Below are 26,785 nucleotides of genomic sequence, written 5' to 3'. Positions count from 1 at the left end.
GGGGACACTGGTCTTCAGGACGTTTTCTGATGCTGTCTAGCACTCCTGTCTTCTCTGTACAGAATCTATACTGGCCTTCTCACGTGTTGGTGTCATCTGTGGCATAATTCACAGTGAGAGATTTTCTACTTTACTTTCAGAATTGACTAAAGCAATTCCATCATCACATTGGCAAAACTACGTAAGGGCTACTGGGTGGAATTAGATGAGAAAATAGCTCTTCTAGACTCTTCTTTCCCTGGAGACAATAGGATCCTGTCGCCTGGAGGCCCTATTCTTCTCTGAAGTTCTGATTTGGGAAGCCTCCCAGCTGGTGAGCTGGCCAAGCAATCCAATTAGGGAGCTGAATTGCAGAGTGACCTGGGGATCGTTCAGACCTGGGCTCGAATCCTGGCTCTGCCGCTGGCTGGCTGTATGATGCTGGGCAAGTTGCTCAGTTTCACTGAGTCTCAGTTTCCTTGTGGAAAATGTGAGAAGGAATAATGGTGCCCACCTCTTGTGAGGGTAAAATGAGGTCGAGTGTAGAGCTTTCTTATTTCAAACACAGAGGTAGGTAGTCAGCAAATCAAGGTGCACAGGGGCACATGTGTATAGAGGGACGGCCGTGTGAGGACACAGCAAGCCAAGGAGGCCTCAGAAGAAGCAAAGCCCACCGACACCTTGGTCTTGGACTTCTAGCCTCCTGAACTGTGAGAAAATAAGTTTGTTTTTTATCCAAGTTTATTGTTACTACTAAATTTTATTGTTATTAATACTGACTTATTATTAATAATTACGATGAACAGACGTTTTACCTTTTGAAATATTGCCTTGGTTGTATGTGCAGAGATATCCCATAATACTTTGAGTGCAAGTTGACTCTTTCCTTTGTTGGTTACACTTGGTGTTGTTCTGGGGACACCATGCTGCACAGTGTCCTGACACATGGATGTACCATAATTATTTAGCCAGTCAGTCGTGATTCCTGGCTGTTCCGTCCATTTCCAGTTATTCCTGCTTTAAATAATGCTTAGGCGAGTATACTTGTGCATGAGTCTTTATGTGACATTTCTGGTCATTTCCTTGGGAAACAGTCCTAGAAGTGGAATGACTGGGTCAGAGGGGTGAACATCACTAACTGCTCTCCAGAAGTAAGAAGAGATTTAGCTACTCTGTCACCACTTCCCATTCCATTTATAAGAAAACTGAGGTTGGGAGGGTCAAGTCATTCGCATGAGGTCACACAGCTAGTAAGTGGTGGAGCCAGGGTCTGCGCCCGTTCTGTCAGCCTCCAGTTCCAAAAAATTCCGCCTGCCGCGCCGCCCGCCCCCCACATCCGTGCATGTGAGAGGGCACATCCCCACCTTCCTTCTTTGATGATACTGGATGTTACCTTTTTTTTTTTTTTTCAGTACGCGGGCCTCTCACTGTTGTGGCCTCTCCCCTTGCGGAGCACAGGCTCCGGACGCGCAGGCGCAGCGGCCATGGCTCACGGGCCCAGCCGCTCCGCGCCATGTGGGATCTTCCCGGACCGGACACGAACCCGTGTCCCCTGCATCGGCACCACTGCGCCACCAGGGAAGCCCGGATGTTACCATTTTTGAAATGTTTTCCTCCAATGGTCTTCGCGGCTGCTTTACTTCCTTTGGGGGAGGTGAGAGGGACTTGACTGTGGACCAGAGATGGAGCTCCTGTCTGGCTTCTCCTGGGGGAGGGGAGCCTGGCTGCGCTGAGCAGCCCAGGGGAGAAGGGGCAGAGCTGCAAGCCCGGTCCAGCTGAGGTGGAGGGGAGCCGAGGAGCGGCCCCTGAGCCTCAGTGCTCACCCCCAGCGATGGCCTTCAGCCCAAGGCACTGAAGAAAATGACAAGGAAATGGGGAGACAAGGAATTCTAGTTCCTCCAGAAATCTTTCCAAGACCATGAGACCTCCCACCACGAGGAGGGACCAAACCTTCAGTGCTTGAGCCTTGGCTCACACGCCAGGTGGGCTCCCTGACCTGACAGCCAGAGCACACCTTGACGGGAGCTGTCAGGACTGCCCATCCCCTGACACATGGAGGGAAAGGGCCTCCGTGTGTATCCAGTGATCAAAGTAAATCACCCACTTGTATTATTTTTAAACCACTTAAAATATTTTCTAAGGTTACCTCGAGGCCAAGGGAAAGGAAATGTTTTTATAGATCTGCTAGACATCTGGGGACTTGGAATTTCTTTGGAATTGGCAGAGACGTTCGCATTTTATGGTATCCTGTGCTCTCTGGGTCTTCATGTTTATGCTGGTTCCCATTTGCTGTTCTTTATGTAACCAGTTAAGCATATGAAGGGTTAAATGCCTAGAGGCTGGTAGCACTATCACTCCAGATGGCCCAGCTAGGGGAGTGGCGCTACCTCGGGACAGGGTAGCTGGTGTGTCTTTGCAGAGCACACACAGCCCTAATTCTGAGAATACCAGGATGAAGGGGGAGGGTGCTCATGCGTGCAGGGTGGGGAAGGACGTGGAGGATGCTGGGAATCCATAGCTGGGAAGCATTTCCAGAAGGAATCTGATGGAGCAGATTGGCTGGCTGTGGTCCCTTATGAATCTTACATGCCTTAACCGAAGTAGGTACTTTTGACCTAACAGAAAAGAAATCCACAATTGTTGGGATAGAGAAAACTCCTTGACATGGTGAAACGGGAGGCCCTGGGAGGTGCCCCAGCCCCCATTCTCTTCCCCCTCTCTGAGTCCCCACCCTCCTCATTTGTAACCAGTACTTGGCAGTCATGCTGGGTGATGCTTTGGCAGCTGCGAGCCAGAGCAGGCCAGGCCATGGAGGTGAGAGGAGGGCCTGCCTTCCCCTGCCCGAGGCCCATGAATCACGGAGGGCTGCCTGGTAACCTGAGCCCAACTGGCCCCTCACCACAGCCCTCCATGACACTCCTTCCAACTTAATTTCAGCCTAGGGGATGCTTTTAAGAAGATTTTAGAGCGCAAAAACATCTCCTCGAAAGAATTGTAGTTACATTAAAAACTAATTATCGGAGCTTAGGAGTATAGATCCACTGCCATATTTTACACAGAGAGCAATTTATCTCCCAGACCCTGAAATATCATTACATAATAGGTTAAGGACACCCACCCGGGGGATACTGGGAAAAAGGTAGTAAAACCACCAAACGCCTGGAAGTGACGAGCAATATGATGATGACAAAATCGCTCTGCCCTCCTGCTGCAGCAGGTTCTAATACAGCACAATTTCAAAGTAGCACATTCTAACTGAGCCCGTGCATAAAACGGTGGGTAAGTGTGGTTTGTCTGGGGCCCTCAGGCTAAATGTGATATTTATCTTTGAAAGACTTGGCTTTTTTGGCACAAAGACCCAGACGTTACAGTGAGAAAAAGATGAGATGTTCCCACCTGTCCGTAGGTGGAGTAGCGGGCTTGTCAGGAACAGGATGGTGCCGGGAGTTCTTGTGTGGTACCTCCTCTGAGCCTCACTACAGACTTAGGAAGGTGACTGTTATTATTTATTGCTATTCTGCAGTTGAGGAGACTGGGCAAATCAGTTAGGATGGTTTTGGTTGCACTGGGAAACCCAGTCAAATTGGCTTCAAATATATTATTTCAAGAAACTGAAAGATCCGGAGTTAAGGGCAGGTTTGAGTCAGAGTTCAGCAGCGTTATCGGGGACCCAGTTTCTTTCCACGTGTCTGCTCGGCCTTCCAGATTGTCACCGTCTTCCTCAGGCTGATCCCCTTTGTGGATCCAAGGTGGCTGCTGCAGCTGCCAGGACTCTGTGCTTCCTGGTTCACACCAGTGGGAGGTTTTTGTCCCAGCATTCCCTGCAAGAGTCCTGGGGCTCCCTCTGATTGGACTAGCTGGGGTAACATGGGCATGGCTGAATCAATGACATGGCCTGAAGGATGGAATGAATTGATTGGCTTAGCTTGGATCACTTTTGTTCCCCTGGGAGCTGTCATTAGAGTCGGAGTTCTTATACCCATGAGGACCCCTAAATGGAAGCCTGGGAGAATGGAGATGACCCCACGTGTCCATCAGGGACGGGGCCATGAAGGAACTGGTCCATGGTTCATTCAAGTGTTAGTGACAGATCCTGAATCTGAACCCAGGCAGCCAATCTTAAGAGGCCCTTCTCTGAGCCATGGTCCTTCTAGCATTCTCTCTCTCATGAAGTCTTGCAACGAATATCTTCTACGCATCTCTTATGGTTTCTTTGCTAAGAATGTCACTCTGCATCTAAGTGATACAAACTTTTGGCAAACAACAATTCTAGAAAACCATAGGATGTATTGCCTCATCACATGAAATGGTAGAAAGAGTATGGGATTAAGAACTGGCATTGGTCACTCCGTTAACCTTGGATAGGTCACCTCACCTCACAGGGCCTCTGTTTTCCTCTCTGATAAATGAGGGGTGATGTCTCCCCCTATGTACCTGGCAGAGTGTTCCAGGGTTCAAACAAGAGAGTACTATTTGAAGGAGCCTGAAAAGCACTAAATGTTTGTACACAAATTATTATTATGCATAGGATCACGAGCAGCTTCATTCTAAATACGAGAAACTGACACTTTATAACAGGATCTCTTTTAAGCCCCGGACACATATTCTAATTTAACAAAGATTTTCATTGATGCCTATCGATGTCACCCATACAGAAAATTAGCTAGCGTTAAGGATGTCTCATGAAACCCACACCAAGGTGGCAGGATATGCATTCGTAAGAAGCTTTTAGTTACCTCTTGTTGAGGTGTGATGATTATATATGTAAATGTTATTCTACTTCCAATTAAACTACAGCCTCATTGAAATGGAAGGTGGAGAGATCCTGACCAGCTCCATTTCAAGATACAATATACCTATTAGGTAGAAAAAAGCACGTGGAAATAGTAGGCATCAGATGACACTTAGAGATGAGACCTTTGTCCTCTCCCATCCCCATCACCTGCCTCCTCTGAGGCTGAATTATGAATGGAGGCACGCTTACAACAAAGGGAAGGACTCCCCAAAGCTTTGACATTGATTCTCAGACAGGTGGTTTTAAAGGTACCTTGTGACCTTTTAGGAATAATGTAAGTACCAGGTGTGTTTACTAACCTGTGTTATTTGTTATTTTTGATGGGGTGACCAGAAAGGTGACTCAGTCAGGGAGGTCAGTGGTATCCTTCCTCCTTGCTTGCTTCCTTTATTCATTCCACAGTTATTCATTGAGAGCCTACCATGTCTCAGACCTGGGAAATGGCAGTGACAACCGCTGTCCTCCCAGAGCTTCCAGTCAAATGTGTTTCATATTCTTCCTTCAGGAAGATGTTCGATCAGGCCTCCCTTGGGATCCTTAAGGCAAGATGGAGACACCACGGGTTGACTTATAACCCTGCTTGAAGAGCAGCGATTCATGGCCTGGGGGGCGGGGCAAGGCCTCTGGAGGTGTGCCAAGGGCTCTGACCTGTTTTATTCGGGGCACTGGATGAGGGCACAGTGGAGCCAGCCTCTGTGCCCCAGCCACACCTAGCTTCATGCAGCTCCTCGCATCTCTGAGCTTTGCACGTGCTCTTCCTCTGCCTGGAACGCGACCCTCCTTCCACCCCTCTAGCTGCCTGCCCAACTCCCGCCCCTCCTTCCAACGTCAGGTTACGTGCTACTTTCTCTGGGGAACGTCTCCTGAGTCCTCAAGTCTGTGTTAGCGTCCCTGCTGCTCGTTCCCACGTCTCCCTTATTATCGTACTTACATATGTGCCTACTTAGCTGTCGCCTGTCCCATTAGACTCGAGCCTCTAGCCCAGCCTGGTTGCCACTCTATGCCAGGATCCAATACCTGGCCTGACATGGCTTGGGGTCTTGATAAGTATTTACTGATTGATAAGCAGGTTCTTACCTTCCTCATCATAAGACCCAGGGTACTCTCTAATCCCCATCTTTATTTGACCACTCTGTGGCACTGAGCACTTGTAACAACTTCTTTTATGAAACTCATTCCTCCCTGGTTTCTGAACCATCATTGTCTGCTGGTTTTCTTCCTAGCCCTAGGGTGGTCCACCTCAGCCTCCTTTCTGAGTATTCACTGACAATGGACATTTGTTGGTGGCCCCTTTCTCTCTCTCCCAGTTCTAACTTCATTGATTCTTATGGTTTGGGAAAGCTGATGCCACCCTAGGTTCTAAGGGTAGAGCCCATGACCTGGGTTAAGCCAATCAGCACATTCCATGCCCCTGGCCAGGGAGACTGATTCATAAGCAGGCATCCATCTGGGCCAGTCCACATGGAAGGAAGCTCAGGACTTGTGCTGGGGTGGAGACGCTCTCTCTTTTTTGAGGGAAGGTATAGCTCTGGGCACCAGCCTTAGGATGAAGACAACACTGGCAGAAGCTGAGCAGAGAGATGGAAGGAAAATGGGTCCCTGCAGACCTGGCTGTGTCCTTGGATCAGGCCTTGGCCCAGGCCAGAGATTCCCTCTGGACTTTCCAATTTCATGAATTTATTTTATTGTTTGAGTTGACCATTCTGTCACTTGTAACCAAAAGCGTGTTCCTCTTCCATCCCTTGGAGGCTGGTGCTCTGCAGGGTATTGTCTTCGGTTCTTTGCTTCTCACTTCCATACCTGCCCTGGGCACCTTGGTTCTCCTCCATGACTTAAATTATACTAAGATTACACTTAAATTATACTATGACTTAAGTTAAACTCGCACCCATCTATTTTTTAAAAAATGTATTTATTTTCATTTTATTTATTTATTTTTGGCTGTGTTGGGTCTTCGTTGCTGTGCGCGGGCTTTCTCTAGTTGCGGCGAGCGGGGACTACTCTTCGTTGCGGTGTGCGGACTTCTCACTGCAGTGGCTTCTCTTGTTGCGGAGCACCGGCTCTAGGTGTGGAGGCTTCAGTAGTTGTGGCACGCGGGCTTCAGTAGTTGCGGCTCGCGGGCTCTAGAGCACGAAGGCTTCAGTAGTTGTGGCGCACGGGCTTAGCTGCTCTGCGGCATGTGGGAGCTTCCCGGCTCAGGGCTCGAACCCGTGTCCCCTGCCTTGGCGGGCGGATTCTTAACCACTGCGCCACCAGGGAAGTCCGCCTCTGCCTCCTGAGTTCACCACCTGTAGACCCAGATGCTTTCTGCACATGTCCACTTGGCTGTGTGGGTAGCACCACTGCCCCAACATGTCCCCAGGTGAAGGGGCCTCATCTTCACTGGCAGCTCCTTCTCCTCTCATCTTCCTGTGCACACCACACTGATTGGCATTGCCATCCACCTAGTTGCTCTAGGTGGGACCTGGCGAGTCCTTGCCCCCACCTCTCCCTCACTCTTCACCTTGCCCATGACATCATTCACCATGTTTGGCCGATCTCCTCCCCACCCCCCATTATCTCTCAAGAGCGTCCACCTCTGACGTCACTGAACTTCACTGCTGACTCTGGTCAGAGCACCGCCACCACTGGACCTTCTGAATAGCCCTGGGCTTTCCAGGTTATTCTCACCCCATCCATCCACGAGCCAGAGGGGCTCTTCCAAAGTAAGGCACGACGTCCCTCCACGGCTTAAAATCCTTACCACCCAGAGAATCCACAGGGCCCCTCATGATTGACGGAGGCCCAGCTCTGGGGTCCCTTCCCGCTTCTTCCTCCCACCCTGCTGGAGCCACCAGACACGTGCCATAAGCAAGCCCTGCTCTCCATGGCCTCAGTACACTGGCCTTTGCCTAGGCTCTTCCCTTTGCCTGGAACGCCCGTCCTCACCTCCTTTCCTTTTCCTTCCTTGGTTACCTCTCGTTTGACCTTCAAGTCTCAGTTTCCTCTGAGAGGCCTCTTACAGGTCCCTGCTCCAGGTCTGGCTTTGGTGCTTTCCCCAAGGGCCCTCTGTCGTGCTCAAAGGCCCCCGCAGGCCGCAGTGTACGTTCAGTGTGTGCTGGTGCGAACTCACATCAGCTCGCCCCGGCTGGTACCAGCTCATCCTGACTCATGCTGGCTTCTGAGAACCAACACCAGGCATCTCTCCCCAGCTCCAAGTCCAGTGCTCTCATACGGACAGCTTGAAATCGGCACAGTGGAAATATTTACTGTAAATGCTACAAATCACGGCATTTTTGTTTGTTTGTTCCCAGAGAGCCAGTTTCCCAGCACATCACTGGGCACGGCTGCCTGCTTACTGACCCCCTTCCCTCTCTAACTTGGCAGAGCCTTGGGGCAGCCCCTGCCGTCCACCTGCCCTCAACTCAGTCTCCGCTCAGGGCTCACACACAGCACGATGCGGGTGCTTAGGGGGCTCTCTCCTTGCTACTTGACCGAAGTTGAAAGTCGATGCTTTTCCTCCTCCCAATTCTAAAGACCTGGAAGGGATTTCTGACAAAGTATCATATTCTGGCGCCCTTCCTAACTTTATCTGTTAGAGTGCTGCATCCCAGTTGCCATTATCATGGTCCAGTACTCCAAAGGAGACACATTTCCAAAGAAATGCGTCCTTTTTTTCCCCAAAAGAGACAATTTAGAGTGAACGTTTTTCCATCCCTCAGGGGTCAGCAGTTTGAGTAGAAACAAAGGGAATTAACACAAAGGGTATTAATTAAACAGGCAATCCAGGACCAATGCTTTCTCAAAAGGCAGCGTTAATTGAGTGGGTAAAAAATAACCTTGGAAAATTGTTCTGTTTCTAATTTTTGGTTATGTTTCATCATTGACTTCTTGAGTGACGAGGGTGAGTGCTTTGTGCATTCTTGCTTCCGGGGACCAGCTTCCATCCTCGGCAAATCTAAGGACAATTTAAGGGACAAACTTACTAGTTTGGTAAAAATAGAAAAAAAAATTCAGTTTATTTGCTTCAACAACTTAAAATCTTGGTTTAAAGACTCTAGAATTGGCATAGAGCTGCATATTTATTGGGCATATACTCTGTGCCAGACATTGTAATAGGGGCAGTGGATACAATTGAATAAGACATAATCCTTTCTCGGAGGAACTTGTGGTCCAGCCCAATGGGCAGCACACATGAGCATCTGCTATTTAAGAGGGTAGCAGTGCTTATAAAGGAGCCACACGTAACTGAAATTCAGGGAGGCTGTGGATTTTAACTCACTCAGCACGTATTTGTTGAATGTCTCCCATGTGCCAGGCTCAGAGTGGGCTCCAGGGGTTAGGTACCGAGAGAAGGGGTAGGTAAATAAGTAATTACAAAGTGAACTGACATTTGCTGTAACAGAGGTTTACACTCAATGCTCTGAGGAAGTAATTCCATCGAGGTTTCTGGGAATCAAGGAGGACTTCTCATAGGAGGTGACTATCAATCTACGATATGAACAGATATCTAAGAAAGGTACTCTCTTCCGCGAGATGCCTGGGAGGTGAAGCTGTGAACCCTCACATTTCTGCACCTTTGTCTCCATGATTACCTTCCAAGGCCAGAGACAGGATCTCCAGAGGCAACTTATGAGTCTGAGTTCCATTGCCCTCAGCTGATGGAACTTACACCCTTGGGCCTCTGGATGGACTACTTGGGATTTGTCTGGCTGTGTGGACCTCCTGGGAGTTTAAACATCTGTCAGCTAAAGCAGAGACTCAGATACAAAGCTGAGAACCAGGCACATTAGGTGGTTTTGTGATGTTCCGTGGAGGATTCTGGGCACTTAAATGGATGAATGGATTTTGCCAAGATATAAATACAGCCTTTTCATTGGTGACAGATATGCCTGCAACCTCCCATCTGCGCAGGATGGCCACGTTATTGTGCCGAATTGTTTACAAAGAAACTTGCTGAGGTATCAGAAAACACATGGTTAGTGTTGGAACCAGAGGGGAGCAGGGGATGACTTGCTCATATGAACCTGGGGCTGGTGTGGCGGGCAGCAGCTGGGCACGGAGGTGGAACATGGACACCGTTTTCAGCTGAAGGTGAGTGTAGTCTGACCCTGCTTCCTCAACCAATATTTGTTGAGAACCTACTACAGGGAAACCTTGCTTTATTTGTGCTTCGAAGATAATTGCGTTTTTTACAAATTGAAGGTTTGTGGCAACCCTTTGTGAGGCAAGTCTATCGGTGCCATTCTTCTAACAGCGTGTGCTCACTTCGTGTCTGTGTGTCACATTTTGGTAATTCTCTAAATATCCCAAACCTTTTCATTATTATTGTATTTGCTATGGTGATCTGTGATCTTTTTAAAAAAAATAATAATTTTTTTGGGCTGTGCTGGGTCTTCGTTGCTGCGCACAGCCTTTCTCTAGTTGCGGTGAGCGGGGGCTACTCTTCGTTGTGGTGCGCGGGCTTCTCATTTCTAGAGTGCAGGCTCAGTAGTTGTGGTGCACGAGCTTAGTTGCTCCATGGCATGTGGGATCTTTCTGGACCAGGGCTCGAACCCGTGTCCCCTGCACTGACAGGCGGATTCTTAACCACTGCTCCACCAGGGAAGTCCCGAGCAGTGATCTTTGATGCTACTATTGTAGTTGTTTTGGGATACCACCAACTTTGCCCATGAGACTTATTCAATAGATGTGTGTGTTCTGACTGCTCCACTGACCTGCCATTCCCCCATCTCTCCCTCTCCTCGGGCCTCCCTGTTCCCTGAGACACAACAATATTGAAAGTAGGCCCATTAATACCCTACAGTGGCCTCTTAAGTGTTCAAGTGAAAGGAAGCACTTCTCTCACTTTAAATCAAAAGCTACAGGGCTGGGCTTCCCTGGTGGCGCAGTGGTGCCGATGCAGGGGACACGGGTTCGTGCCCCGGTCTGGGAGGATCCCACATACCGCGGAGCGGCTGGGCCCGTGAGCCGTGGCCGCTGAGCCTGTGCGTCTGGAGCCTGTGCTCCGCAACAGGAGAGGCCACAACAGTGAGAGGCCCGCGTACCACAAAAAAAAAAACAAAAACAAAAAAACAAACTACAAATGACTAAGCTTGCTGAGGAAGCAAATTGAAAGCCAAGACAGGCCCAAAGTGAGGCTTCTTGTGCCGAATAGTAGCCAAGTTGTGGATGCAAAGGAAAAGTTCTTGAAGGAAATTAAAAGTGTGACTCCAGTGAGCACACGAATGAGAGGAAAGCAAAACAGCCTTATTGCTGCTATGGAGAAAGTCTGAGTGGTCTGGATAGAAGACTAACCAGCCACAGCATTCCCTTAAGTCAAAGCCTAATCCAGAGCAAGGCCCTAACTCTCTTCTTTCTTTCTTTCTTCCTCCCTTTCTTTCTTTCTTTTTTTAAATTGGTGTATAGTTGCTTTTCTCTGTTGTGTTAGTTTCTGCTGTACAGCAAAGTGAATCAGCTATACATGTACATATATCCCCTAGTTTTTGGATTTCTTTCCCATTTAGGTCACCACAGAGTATTGCGTAGAGTTCCCTGTGCTATACAGTAGGTTCTCGTTAGTTATCTATTTTATACGTAATAGTGTATATACTTCAATTCTGTGAAGGCTGAGAGAGGTGAGGAAGCTGCAGAAGAGAAATTTCAAGCTATCAGAGGTTGATTCATGAGGTTTAAGGAAAGAAGCCGTCTCCATAACATCAAAGTGCAAGGTGAAGCAGCAAGTGCTGATGTAGAAGCTGCAGCAAGTTATCCAGAAGATCCAGCTGAGATAATTAATGAAGGTGGCTGCACTAAGCAGCATATTTTCAGTGTAGAAGAAATAACCTTCTATTGGAAGAGGATGCCATCTAGGACTTTCATAGCTGGAGAGGAGAAGTCAATGCCTGGCTTCAAAGCTTCAAAGGACAGGCTGACTCTCTTGTTAAGGGCTAATACAGCTGGTAACTTGAGGTTGAAGCCAATGCTCATTTACCATTCTGAAAATCCTAGGGCCCTTCAGAATTATGCTAAATCTACTCTGCCTGTGCTCACAAATGGAACAACAAAGCCTGGATGATTGCACATCTGTTTACAACTGAATAGCTTAAGTCCACTGTTGAGACCTACTGCTCAGAAAAAAAAGGTTCCTTTCAAAATGTTACTGCTCATTGACGATGCACCTGGTGCATGCACCTGAAGAGCTCTGGTGGAGATGTACGAAGAGATTCATGGTGTTTTCGTGCCTGCTAACACAACATCCATTCTGCAGCCCAAGGATCAAGGAGTAATTTTGACTTTCAAGGCTTATTATTTAAGAAATACATTTCATAAAGCTACAGCTGCCGTAGATAGTGATTCTTCTGATGGACCTGAGTAAAGTAAATTGAAAGCCTTCTGGAAAGGATTCACCATTCTAGATGCCATTAAGAACATTCATGATTCATGGGAAGAGGTCAAATAGCAACATTAACAGGAGTTTGGAAGAAGTTGATTCCAGCCCTCATGGCTGACTCTGAGGGGTTCAGGACTTCAGTGGAGGAAGGAACTGCAGACGTGGTGGAAACAGCTAGAGAACCAGAGTTAGAAGTGGAGCCTGAAGATGTGACTGAATGCTGCAACCTCATGATTAAACTTTAACGGATGAGGAGTTGCTTCTCATGTATGAGCAAAGGAAGTGGTTTCTTGAGGTGGAATCTACTCCTGGTGAAGATGCTGTGAAGATTGTTGCAGTGACAACAAAGGATTTAGAATATTACGTAAATTTAGATCATAAAGCTGTGGAAGGTTTTGAGAGGACTGACTCCAATTTTGAAAGAAATTCTACCATGGGTAAAATGCTATCAAACGGCTTTGCAGGCTACGGAGACATCGTTCCTGAAAGGATGCGTCAAGAGATGCAGCAAACCTCACTGTTGTCTTAGTTTAAGAAACTGTCACAGCCCCCCCAGCCTTCAGCGGCCACCATGCTGGTCAGTCAGCAGCCGTCAGCATCGAGGTAAGACCCTCCACCAGCAGAAAGTTTACGACTCGCTGAAGGCTCAGATGATGGTTTGCATTATTCAGCAATAAAGTATATTTTTTAATGAAGATACGTACATTGCTTTTTTAGACATAATGCTGTTGCACATTTAATAGTGTAAACATAACTTTTGTGCACTGGGAAACCAAAAAAGTTGTGTGACTCACTTTATTGTGATATTTGCTTTATTGCGGTGGTCGAGAACCAAACTTGCAACGTCTATGAGGAATGCTGGTATTTCCCAGGCTCTGATGATACAAAGGTGACCAAGACATGAACCAGCTTCAAAAGCACTCGCCATATAAATGGCTACATTATAATGTAACATTCCATGTCTCAGGCTCTGAAGCCAGACTCTCAGGAAGTCTGAATCCTGCCTCTGCTACTTACTTTGTGACCTTAGGCAAGTTACTGAACCTCTCTGTGCTTCAGTTTCCTTATCCTCAAAACAGGGATAATGAAAGCTCTTACCTCACCGGTTCTCTGTGAGGATTAAAAGAAGTGTTGTGTGTGAAGTACTTGGCACTGTTTCCTAGCTAGTGGTCTCTAAAGGAATGACTATTTCCAGCCCAGGAGACAGATAAATGCCTCCCCACAGCAACAGGAGCTGTGATGGGTGGACATACAAGGAACAGAGGGGTCATACATAGGGAGTGGTAAGGAATTCTTTACGTCATTTACTTTTACTCTTTACTAATTTTTTTCGAGTGTGTTGATCTCTGCACCTTGAGGGTGGGGCCAGGCTCTCTTGCTTTTCTGCTTGGGCACAGGAAGGTCATACGTATTACCCGGTGGCTTACTGGTGGAGACAAATCTACTCCAGCTCAATTGCCGTCAACACACATTTCCTGATAATCCATGCATTTGTTCACCAAATGTTAATGGGTCCCCTGGCGTCCCATTCAAATTTCATAACATTTTCATATGTGATAAACTCTCTTTTGATTTTTAAAAAGCTTTAAAAAATGTAAAACTGAAAACCATTCTGAGCTCTCAGGACAGACAAAAATAGGTGACAGACCAGATTCACGCTATGGCTGGTTTGCTGACCCTTGTCATAAAGAAAAACCTAAATTACAGCGGGATAGAAAACATATGTGAGTAATGATAAGCCTTGAAGGGAAGAAGTGAGCTTTTGAATAGATGTTTTTAACTGTGGTCCTCCTCATGACTCTTGAGAAATGGACTGTCATCTATGAATTCAAATATTTATGTACAATTTCCATGTGGACCAACCTGTTTTCAGATTATTGGATAGATTAGATGGCAGGTTAAATAACTTGTTTTCCAAGCCCTGATTCAGGCATATGTGCAAATGGCAATTTGAATATGTTTAGGATTTTGGTGAGATAGGAAGCTGAACTTGACAGCTGCTGAGATGAACATTTTAGCCATCACCTTGATTCTCAGAAGGCGTTAGTTAATGGTGGGAGATGTGTGAGAGCTGGCAATAAATTTTTAAATCACCACATGTACTTCATGGGCTGTTTGTGTTCAAGTTTACTTTTCTGTGCAGACACCAGGATATCTCACCTGCCAAACGCAGTGCAGAGAACCACTCTGAATGCGTTTCTGTCATTACCCTTTCTTTTCCGTTTAGGGAGCATCTGCCATTTCAATACCTCGATCACCAACAGATTTGAAGAGGATGCAGACTTCACTGGACAGGAAACCATTATTAAAAAGAAAGAAAATTTATCAAAGAGAGGTGTGGAGGAAGTGGGAGGGAGGCAGAAAAGGGGAAAACAAGCAAGCAGTTGGAGTTTCTGCTTCTTTGAAGGAAATTTCAAGATTAAAAGCAATTTTATCTTCCTGGAAAATCTAATTGGCCTGTCTGCTATGTGAAAAGCCAGCTCGCGGATCACTTAGTACACCAAATGTTCTAGTTGCCCACCAGCCACCCAGTCTTTTTGATGAACAGAGCCTTTTCTTAAGTAAACATTTAAGGGCTAATTGGATCATTGGTGCGGTGTCACAGTAGTTAACGCACAGCTTGGAGGAATTACATAAAAGTCAGTCTGAGCAGCACCAAGCACTGCTGGGGAGTCCGAGAGGGCCTGTGGGATCCAGTCGAGACTCATGCACCATTGCTCTTGGTGATGAGCAAGAAGTAGCAGGAATATCTCCAGGATACATGGCATGTTATACAGAGATTTGAAAAAAAATCTCAACAATGGCTGACCAGTGATAGGGGCTTTATTATTATGCTTAGCTAAGAATAGATTAAAATGACCCCAAAAGAGAGAGTGCAATGTTCTCATTGATTTTATGTCCCGTTCATTGGTTAAGACTGGAATGCAGAAACCAACATGGGCTAGTTTCAGCCTAACAAAGGAATTTACCATAAGGCTATGGGTCTGTGTGTGTGTGTGGGGTGTGTGTGTTTTGTTGGAACCTGAGATCAGTGCAGCTCGACCTCTGGAAAGGAGTGGGCTTGGGAATCGGAAAACTTGCTGTACTCTCTCCACATCTTCTGTCTCTGCTCCCTGTAGCCACTGCCTCACTTTTTCCCCGTCTACTTAGAAGTTTTCTCCATAGCTGTTCTGGTAAATGTCTAACAACCAGCTTTTCTGGAGGGAAAAACGCCTTGATTTGGAGTGTTTTCCAACCTCCATGGTGTAAATACTCCCATTGTGGCTGATTCAAATCTGCCGACATGAAGGTGGGGCTGGGCAGAGGTGCCCAGGAGCACACCATTGTATAATGTTTCCACTGTAAAGATACATGGATGTAAGTAATCTCAAGAGCATAGATAAAATAAAATGTAAATTCATCATAATAATATAAAATAATAGGAAATAATTAGGAAGTATGAGTATTCATTACCTTTGTAGTTAACATAGTTTATTTACACATAAGTTTATATAATTTAATTTTTAATAATGGTTGTATTAACAATTTTGGCTTGAAAAACTCCCTATGATTTAATAATCAGCTCTTGGATCTGATATATATGAGGACACACTGACTTTTTCTCACTTTAGTGCATGACATAAAGCACCAGTGCCCACCACACAGCTCCCGCCCCTAACAACAACCTCAGGCCCAATTTCACATTCCAGGGAGAGAGGATCTGGCTGGTTGAGCCTATGTCAGGTGCTCTTATTTGGCCAATCAGCTCTGGTTGGGGGTGGGGTAGAGGCTCTTCTTTCCAGGAAGGGGCAGGGATACTGAGTGTGTTGCAAGAATTTCTAGCAGCTTCTGTGTCTGTGGGAAATATTCAGAGGGTAGCGTTCAGGATTTCTCATGTACCAGACACTTGACAAATATTTTCTCATTTTATCTTCAGAATTCTGTGATCTGGGCACTATTGTTCCCATTTTACAGATGAGGAAACTGAGGCCCAGAGAGGTTTAGTGACTTGCTTAAGTTCACACAGCTAGTAAATTACAGAGCTGAAATTCATATTCAAGCCCATCCTTACCCCAAAGCCTTCTTTCCACCAAACAGTTGTTTCTCACGTGGTGATACCCTGCAAAATGGGACACTTGACCCAGAGAATAAAGTTCCTGACCCTGTGGAGGAATTGCCACAACTGGGCAAAGAAGAAAGGTTGAATAAGAGAAATGAGAGCAAAAGCATGGATTATTTTTACCCCCAAAACCCAATCTCTCTGCAGCCGCCTCTCTTTTTTCTTCTAATCTCTGAGGGGCAAGAGGCAGATACTGGCTTCATTGTAATTTAGGGTTTTGCTGCAGATCATGTTGAGTTGAATGGGGGTGTGGATGTTCATTTTTACCTTTTCCATTGTTTGCCTTCCCCGGTCACTTTTGTGTGTTCCTGCCCCCAGGTACTGGGCACAGTTAATTCTTCCTGCAATTAGTATTCATGGTCAGCTAAGCAGAACTAATGCAACAAACCGTTTTTACTTTGAAGGTTATATTACATGTTTCCAAGCTCCTGCGGAAAAGGCTCCTTATGAATACGATATTCTTGACTATCTCTAGGAATTTAATTTTCCCTTTTCTGAATTTTCAAGCCTGCCTATTGAATTCTTTAATGTGATTCCACAGGAAGCACCCAAGCCAGACAGACAACCAGGTATAGCCAAATTGTTAACATTTTAAAAATCTTTTCTTCCCTGGGGGTGCAAGTCAAGAGTACGTGCTTCTGCTTGTTTTTAGAGTGGCACTTGTCTCTTCTTTTTACTGGTTCCTTTGATATTTGTATATCATAACTCCCAATCACATTGGTTAAAAAAAAAAAAGCAAAGCCTATTTATTTAAAATAGTTACAAGGAGGGTGCTGAGATTCTAAGTTCTGAACATTTCAAAACTATATTCAATTATTGCTGGTAATTTCGCAGATAGTAGAAGAAGCAAAAGTTATTCCTTAAAAAAAGATCCTTAAATACTTCTTTTAGAATAGCAAAGTGACTTCTTTACACTGAATGCATGATATCATTTAATACTTTAAATGGCCAACGATGGTCAGAAAATTCATTTAGCACCTTTGGGAAAATTCTGATGATCTCAAAACGATGACGTAAATCAGCTAATTTAGAGGGTTTTTTTTTTTTTGCGGTACGCGGGCCTCTCACCGTTGTGGCCTCTCCCATTGCGGAGCACAGGCTCCGGACGCGCAGGCTCAGCGGCCACGGCTCACGGGCCTAGCTGCTCCGTGGCATGTGGGATCTTCCTGGACTGGGGCACGAACCCGTGTCCCCTGCATCGGCAGGCGGACTCTCAACCGTTGCGCCATCAGGGAAGCCCTAGAGTTTTTAAATGTGGTTAAACATACTGTCTTACAGCTAGCTGTTCAGCTTTTTTTTTTTTAAATAAATTTATTTATTTGTTTATTTTTGCTGCATTGGGTCTTCATTGCTGCATGCGGGCTTTCTCTAGTTGTGGCGAGCGGGGGCTACTCTTCATTGCGGTGCGCGGGCTTCTCATTGCTGTGGCTTCTCTTTTTGCGGAGCATGGGCTCTAGGGCACGCGGGCTTCAGTAGTTGTGGCATGTGGGCTCAGTAGTTGTGGCACGCAGGCTCTAGAGTGCAGGCTCAGCACTTGTGACCCACGGCCTTAGTTGTTCCGCGGCATGTGGGATCTTCCCAGACCAGGGGTCGAACCCGTGTCCCCTGCATCAGGAGGTGGGTTTTTTTTTTCTTTTTTTTTTTTTGCGGTACACCGGCCTCTCACTGTTGTGGCCTCTCCCGTTGCGGAGCACAGGCTCCGGACGCGCAGGCTCAGCGGCCATGGCTCACGGGCCTAGCCGCTCCGCCGCATGTGGGATCTTCCCGGACCGGGGCACGAACCCGTGTCACCTGCATCGGCAGGCGGACTGTCAACCACTGCGCCGCCAGGGAAGCCCAGGAGGCAGATTCTTAACCACTGCGCCACCAGGGAAGTCCTGTTCAGCTTTTAAGATGTGTTGACAATATGATTTTGTCCTGTTTTCTTGCTTTTTTATTCTCCATATAGTGAAGATTAGCATCAGAATTTCAACGGATGCTCTTCAGAGTTTTATATTACATAAAAACCCAAAAAATCTAGGAAAGAAGTAATATCTGATTTTTTAAAAAGGTGCCTTTAATTCTTGGTTTCTGAATCTTAACATCAGATTTTGCTTATATTTTTCTTTTCACACTAAAAGATTTTTACTTATTTTTAAATTTACATTTCTTCTTTTGCTAACAGTGAATCTTATATCCATAAGATTGTGTTTTCCATCTTGCTTTGGCCACCAGGAAGCTCTGAGCCAAAATTGCGGCCAGCTTCTAGCAATTTGGAGGGGTGCAGGAACCTAGTTCCACTCCACACCGCACCCCACTTAACTTTTTCTCTCTTAATTGATAAAATTTTGTTTGTGAATTTCTATAAGCTATGTACCTCCCTCCTCCACCTCTAAAAAAATAAAGCGAGGTGTATAAAATGTGAATCAAAAACATTGCTTATTGAGAAAATGGTGAGGCCCCTAATGAAGGTGTCTCCCGTTTTTCTGCTGGGGTTGAGGTCTCCCACCTGGGTGTCTCTGCTTCATTTACATCTCACCCCAGGGTCTCACCCAGAGCTGGGCCCTCCAGTGCCCAGTGGGGAGGGCAGTACAAAGATAAATCCAGGATGATAGGGTGGCTAAGGAGTGCTTAGCATGGAGGCCCAGGAAGCCCACTTCCCAAAGCGCTCTTAAACTTAACGGGAAGAAGTGATTCTGCTGTTTGTGAGTGAGGTCTTCAAGTCAGGGCCCTGGAGCGTGGTCTTGGCACGTGGGACAGGGGCCTTTCGGGTTGGTGGGTGAGGGTTCTGTCCCCAGCCCGGAGATCATAGTCTGCAAATCCTCTTGCGATGAAATATGCCGTTTCCATCGCTATATACAGATGCACGTACACATTTTTAAAAATCACACTCTCTGACTTCCCTCTTTCTTCCCCACCAGTTTTCCCATGCAGGTGGTTCCCCACCAGAAGCCCCAGAGATCATACTCGCTTTGAGGGAATATGCCCAGATGCATTTACCCTGGCCCTGTCTGTGCAGTGCCCTCACCCCAGGGGAGAAAAGGAGGTCTTTGAAAACATCTATTTCGCCTAGAGGATTCACTTTAAAAACTGTGGAAAGCTACAGCTGCCTCTGGAGGAAAAATTAAAGTGGAGTGTTCTCTCTTAAGAATCTGATTAGTTAATAAGACACCTAAACAAACAAACACATACAATGCAAGGCCATTTTTTTTGCTCTGATTAAAATACAGAATCTATTTTCTTGAACACCCCAAATGATCATGGCTTTTTTCCTTCCTGAGAATGCTTCAGACCCGTAATCCAATCCATCGACTGTTCATTTCTAAAAAAAAAAAAGTCTGTTGGTGGATTTCTTCTCAAAATGTGTGCTTAGGACAGCAGAAATTTCTGACGAGTCAAGTACAGGAGATTAAAGCTTGCAATGTAAATCAGTTAACATCTGTAATTTCCCTTGTTCTCTAATGCTATTAGTTATTTAAAGGGTAAAAAAAAAAAGGATGTTTTACTTAATTTCTTTGAATCTTACTAGGTACCCGGAGCTTAACTTGATGATTTGTATAAGTGATAGTAATTGCTGGGACTACAGATGAGTATTATTAGCTATAAAATGAACATGGTTATATGTCCAACAGAACTAGCAAGGGACAGAAATGCGGTTGTATCCAAGAGAAAATAATTACAGCAATAATCAGTGTAATTCATGATAATGGCTGAATTGAATTTCACACCATAGCTCCAAGCACTTACATTTAATGAATGTAGTTTGTGCTTGTTTACTAAAAAGGTTTTTAGCAGAAAATCGATAATGTAACTTCAGTGTTTCTAATTGCAAATGCAATTATTTTTTTTTAAGGTAGTGGTTCAATAAGGATTTTGTAGAGAAAATTGAGGTATGTGAGTGCTGCAAATGCTGGCGCTTTAATTAGTCTACCTGTACATTAGTGCCATGTGCCTTAATATCTATTTATTACAACATATTGATTAAAATGGATTTGTATTCAATTTTAAGGTTAGCTAATGTAATGGATATTGAAACTTTTCTGGAAGCATTGGTTGGGATTACAACATGTCACTGGGTAATGAGACTTTTCTTCAAGAGGTGATTTTGGAAATCATCCTGCGAACCTGACTGTGAGGCCAAGGAAGGGAGGGCCAGGACACGTGCCGTGCCAGTTTCCAGGGAGCGAGTGGCAGGGACACGTGTGGCGTTCGGTCAAACAGGAGGTGTGTGGATTAATAATGTTGTTACAGATTCTTGCTTATTTGGATTAACTGCTGTTTGAACCTTTTCCAAGCTCAAGATATGCCTGAAATTGTTATGGTGGGGTCGATGATCTTCTCCAGGGTAAATCCTTTTGACAGATCTCTGGGTTTGGAGATCCACAGCTTGCCTAGCCTGAACCCCTCAATCTGAACAAGCTGGGAAAGCGCATTGTCTCAGGTCTCAGGCCCACGTTCATAACTCACCCTGATGTGAACTGATGGATCAGCGTTCTTTGCCTACCTGGATCCCTTTCTCAAAACCAACCCTGAGCCTGCCCTTTCCTCCTCTTGCGTGGTCATCATGGTCACCATCGTATCACCACCACCACCACCATCATCACCATCCTCTTTCTTCGTGCCTTATCTCTGCGGCGTGTGCATTGGATGTACGATACAGTCTTGCTAAGCATTTTTGGAAATTTATTGCACAAGCTGGGAAGATCCAGCTCTCGTCCAGCTGAAATCCCTTTATAGCCTAAATTCTAAATATAGTCACTGGACTGGGATTTCTAACCTTGTTTTGATGATATCCTGGTGTCGTATCTCAAAACCAAATTAATATTAAGCTTGAATATTTTGAGTGTGGGTGAGGAGCCGGGTTGTGAATTACAACTTTGTAACCGACAGGGATATGCTGTTGAAATCCAAACGATGTTAAAGTCCCGACTCACACAGTGTTGCTAGGAGTCCAAATGAGAAGCAAACATATCAGCAAACCTGAGGGTCTCTATCAGGCTTTTGTTAGAAATGAGCCCCTGGCAGGAGGCCAGTTGAGTTTCTGGACCACCATGACAAGGCCTGGGGTGCTGCTTTGTGGAGAACTGCCCTCTACCCTTTGAGGGCCAGCTGGCCGCCTACCACCTCCAGGGGGTCTTTCCTAAGAGTCAGAGTCCATGGGTCCCTCCCTCCTCTGGCTTCCTATGGAGTATCAGCGCTTCCTGTGTGCCATGCACTGTACTGGGGGTGTCACGCGGATCATCTACTTTTACAACAGCGCTTGGAGGCAGGCAGTATTGTTACTCCCATTTTCCAGATGAAGACACTGAGGCTCAGTGAGGTTAAGTCAGTGGCTCAGATTCAGGAGGCTAGAAAGTCGGTGCAGGTGCTAGAGTTCCAGTGTTTCCTGGAAACACTGGTTCACTGGCTGCCTGTCTGTCCTGGGTGCTCCAAGTCAACTCTACCTACTATTTTGAGGTTGAGTTGTCAGAGGTGCATTTTTCTCATATCTGGGCTAAATATTAGATTTCATTCTATTTCTCCCATTCTCTACTCCCTTCCTCTGCCACCTCCCTTCACTCCTGGTACCCTGCCTATAGATCAATAAATGTTAGGTAAGTGAATGATGCCAAGACCCGGGTGAATCTGACTTGATTGTATTTCTCTTTATGCAGAGAGCGAGGCTGCCTTCCACGTTGGGTGTGAACCTCTGCCCCGTCCTCCCTGCGGTCTGAAGGCTGAGCGGGTGGCCTGTTTCCGTCCTGAGACCCGGCTGGCGCCTGGACAACAGCACCAGGTATGTGGCTTTTATCTTCATGGGCGCGTCCCACAGGGTAAGTGAGATGGGGAACCAGGGGCAAAGCAAGCATTCTGTCAGGGCAGGACGATGGCATGCGGAGAAAGTCCACTGTGGGACCTCCGGGGAGCCCGTTCCCTTCCTGAGCCTCAATTTGCATGTCTGCAAAGTAGGGCTAATGACTCCTGCCCTGACTCCCTCCTGGCCTTGTTGACAAGGCTCAGCTGGGGTGTGGTATTCTCCCTGCATTTTGGAAATTCTAAATTTTAAAGTTAAGGAGGAGGATTAAAAAAAGGCACCAGGTGAATGGGGTTCCTGGTGTCGGATGCAGTCCCTTCCGTAGGGAAATAGCCCCCAGATGCCTCCTCCTTTGCCACCTCTAAGGGGGAAATGGCCCAGTCCTTTGACAGTTGGAGTCACTAATCTATGGATTAAAAAGTTAACGCTTAGCCAAACGTTCTTCGTCTTTTGGGATATGGTGTATATTCAATATGGCTCCATAGAGCCAACCAGGAGCCCCTGGTTGACGGAACGATCTCTGTCAGGCTGGAAAAGACAGACACCCTAACTGTTTGACCAACAAATGTATAGAAAACAGTGGCCAGTAAGTAGCAATTACATGATAATCTTATCCAAAGAAAATGTGGGCTCAAATTAAGATGATTTCACCAGGAAAACATTAAGGTATACAAAGAGTTCTTAATAAATAGAAATAAATAGTACAGGGTTTGCGCCATGGTTATTTTCGATGGTTATCTGCTCTCGCTGCCGCTGCTCTGGCTGCATTTTCCACGGGGCTCAGAGCGGCATTTTGCTCTACAAAAACAACTAGCTCCTTTCCAGCCAATGATTACTTCTAATTATGCTTTCCCCTGCCATTATTCTAATAGACCTGTCATGTTGCTTGAAGGACTCTGGCGTTTGGAATATACAACAGCTTTTATGGAGGGACTGCTGGAACACTTAATATAGCTCTTTTTGAATTATCAAGTTCTATCCTTTTGAAGTCTGTGTTAGTGGAACTCCTATTTATGAGATGTGCTGTGCTTAAAGGTTTGCTATTGATGAAGAGGTCCAACAGAGCCTTTATCGTAAGTATGGCAGCATTCTCCCTGAGAGATAAATAGCCGTGCTAAAAGGTATGGTGTGTACCTAGGCTGCAAATTACTAGCCAAGTACCTCCTAACAGTGTACTTCAAAAATACCTTTATGCTTCTTGTTTGTTCTTCTTTCCATAGAGAAGAGTGACATTTCTTAAAACATAGAGGGGTGGAAGCATGCTGGTCATCATTGGTCATCGACATTACTCGGGTTTGAGGAACGTGTTTGTTCCGGCGCTGGGTGTCTGGATATATGTATACGTGTGGCTTACATCCTCTGTGCTTGCTGTTTCAAGAATTTGCTTTTCTTTAAGTTGCTTTAATTTAATGATGGACGTGGTTGGACTCAAGCACTTTTTGGAGGGGGAAGAGGGTTTATGAACAGGGATGCCTGTTCTGGGGAATCTGGAAAACACTACTGAGGACAGAGCAAGGGATCTTCAGGTAGTGATAGGTACAAATGTTGGGCAGTGTCGGTCGGCTTCCGGCCGACTGGGCAGGCGGCAGGTAGGGATCTTAGAAGGGGGTGGCTCGATGGAGACGTCGTCAACAGAAGTGGTTCCCAAAGGTCTGATTATCTGGGCAATTTGATGTCCACCAGCTGGGGTGGAAGTTTCCTTTAGCAGTTCAACCAGGTTGTTTCTTGTAGACCCAAAGTTGTAGGCATTTGAGGCTAAAGTAATTGGACAGTGCAGGCCCTTTCTTTGGCCTTGGGCTGCTATCACACAGAAGGACATCGTGCGGTTCACACGCACAGGTATTTGGGGGGAGTGGGTGATCTGGCTCCCTCATGGTGTACAGAAATGCACTCGGGATACTCCACGTTTCTACCAAGCATCCCAGATGCAGAGAAAACTCCCTTGGCGGCTGACATAAAAAACACAGAAGCAGGGCCATGGAGCAGCTTTTGACCATGCGGCAAGCATTTGCATCGATTCCCCTAAGAAGGCAGCCTGCTCCAGAGTGTTTGCCTAGGGTTTTTCACTTGGAACCTTCATGCATCAGAACTCTGACTACACACTGCCTGTCTAATTCATCTTCACCCATATATTTTACCATTACGGACAGCCTTCCCCTTAAGCTTGTCTATTTACTAGCTGGTGTGACAGATGACAGCGACTCTGAGCCATGTTAGATGGCATTTGTATGGCTCCAATGCCAGAAGCATTCTAAGCGCCGGTGTTGCATATTTATTGATCTCCATATTCCCAATAATCTGAAGCCCGTCACATTTGACAACATTATGTGGAGAGGTCAGCTAGATGGGGCTAATGAACCTGTTTCCAAGATGGATGTTGTTTTCCACAACATTACCCTTGCAAATAGCTGTCAGTGGGGCATTTCACTGTCGGGCCAGGCATTTGAGGATCTTTTTTTTTTTTTTCTTAAATAGTTGGCGTTAACATTAAACAAAACCTGAAGCTATTAAATCATAGTATTTATTTACGATAGAAAACATGGACGCCCTGGCATCTTTCCAAATGAAAATCTTATTAACAGACACGGTGCTTGTGGGAAAGTCCTCAGCAACTGGAGATTGGCTTGGCTGTCTAAAATGCTTGACGGATTAGCCCGAGATGATGTGAAGGACCAAATGGGAAATGGCTGAAGTCTGGAGGATTAAACCAGCAAATAGAAAGGCTTGCTGCAGACCAGAGGCACGTGGTACTTTTGTGACCATGTTTCCAAGCTTCCACACTGCTGCGAATAACCAGCACAAAATGCGCTCAGATTTAGATGAAGATTGACAGGAAGAAAGAAAGAAAGAATAGGAAACAGTATTTGCAAAGAGGATACCGTTGAGTGAAATGCTGCGTGTGAATTAACCACACTGGAAATGCATCGGGAGCAGTAATGAAAATATTAAAGACAGGTTTCCTGCACTTGAATCCAGAGCTCTTTGAAGCCCTGCAAAGGGACATTTAGAGACTTTCACTGTCTGTCTGTCCTGAGGGTGACCATGGCGGACAGTGATCCCAATGGCTCTTCTAAGGAATCCATCCAGGTGGATGTATCTTCTTTAAACATTCACTGAAGAGTTTTTAGCAGCTATGTGCCAATGTGATTTCTGAGAAAGTTATTGTATATCTCGGTAGGGCCACTGAGAATTTTGGGTTCTTTAAGAAAAGCATAGTCAATCTTTAGTTTGAAATGCATTATTTTACAAAGGTAGGTGTATTTAATGGGTTTCTTCATGGCAATGTTCCTCTCCCACTGTATCCCAGAGCAGACACAAACAAGGCTAAATAATGAAATTAATGGTACTTGGCTACTGGCTCATCCAGAACTTTCTTAACAATGAATTCGTTTATTCAGTGCTAGCATTTAGGAACATTAATCCACCACATTGCTTACAGTCACAAAAATTGAAGAACTTCTCAACTTGTTTATTTTGTAGGCAGGATGCCAGAGAAGAGATGATTAACTATTGTGCTTTTTCCTTTAGTGGATCTCAGTACCTCTTCTCATCACACCTTTTTCAGGTTATGCCTTTAGCATCGTGTTGAATGAAGAGGTAGAAAAGAATTGACGAGTTCAAGAGCAGTGAAGTTCATTGCGGGGCAGATGCTTATGTTCTTTTCGGATGAAAAACTTGTTTCTCCTACATACCCCCTCCTCCACTCTCACGGAATATATATACCATTAAGAGAGCATGTTCTCTCTTTGATGAATACCTAAAAGTAATAGGAGAAACAAAGTCAGGTAATGGCAAAAGTCAGCTCCAAGTAAGGTAGAGTGGTACAGCATGCTGCCTACAATTTGCGAGACACAATTCTCATTAAAGAAAAACACTGACAAAAAAGTCATATGTGAGAGATGCAAGTTAAAGCTACCCTAGGCAGCTTTAATTTAGGCATAGGCATGAGCAAATTACATGAATAGCATTTGCTATAGTAACTAGTAGATAATACGGTGTTTATGTTGCTATTGAGATATCTTGTACTTTACTGGAATAAGAAAAAAAAAAAAGATTTCCAGGAGCACACAGGCGCTGCATGAAGGGAACGTATCTCATAACCATTTTACTTCTTTATTTTACTGTTTATTTATGGTGAAATGGGCACCTACAATTACATACAGCCCTTGGCTTGGTTTGTTGTTATTCGTATTTTCTTAACTGAGGTGTCCCTTTGAAAGCCCAGTCCCTGAGACATCTCTGAAGCTGCCCGGTCTGCCATCTTGGATGCCGCCAGGGGGAGAATTCTGTGGTTGGGCATGGCATGCCGGGAGCTGTAGGCCACCATGGGTCAGATGACTTTGAACCCAAAGGCCAAGAATGCTTGAGAATTCAGGGCAGGACAGATGCCGACAAAGGTTGTGATGTTATAGATTTGATGTAACGCAAGGTAGTGCAATATTATGCATTACGGAGTGCTGGGCAGTTAGCATGATTTTAGAAAGCATTTGAGGTCCCTTCTAGAGACAAGGAAAATATCTCAAAGAGGACTTGTGACGGATGAAATGCAGTTGGTGCACATCTAAGGCTGCAGCTGATGGAGAGGCGGTAGAGAACATAGCAAGGTGCACAGTTGCCATTTTGCGGCATGCGGGAGGCTGGCGGGCAGACCCCAGTAACTCGGGTCCCAATTCGGATTTGGGCGCCTGGCTGCTGACTCCATGGCAGTTCACCCAATAGTTGCTCTGCCTTTCACTGCTGTATATCACCACTTCCAAAGCTGGTTTGGGCAAACTCAGGGTGCTTCCA

The 26,785-nt window shown here is 45.8% G+C and overlaps 1 protein-coding gene across 1 annotated transcript in view; it reads left to right on the top strand.

Moving 5' to 3' along the window:
• The window catches only part of BUB3 (BUB3 mitotic checkpoint protein), an 80,197-nt gene extending 58,246 nt beyond the window's left edge, over window positions 1-21,951 (top strand). Inside the window, exon 9 of the transcript XR_013824164.1 lies at window positions 21,858-21,951. The gene's annotated coding sequence lies outside the window, so the exon portion shown is untranslated. The remainder of the gene's footprint in view (window positions 1-21,857) is intronic.
• Window positions 21,952-26,785: the final 4,834 nt, after the last annotated feature.

This window comes from Stenella coeruleoalba (assembly GCF_951394435.1).
Source record: "Stenella coeruleoalba genome assembly, chromosome: 16".
In the NCBI taxonomy this organism is placed as follows: domain Eukaryota; kingdom Metazoa; phylum Chordata; class Mammalia; order Artiodactyla; family Delphinidae; genus Stenella; species Stenella coeruleoalba.
The sequence above is the reverse complement of the archived record's forward strand: the minus strand, read 5'-3'. Positions and strand labels throughout refer to the sequence as shown.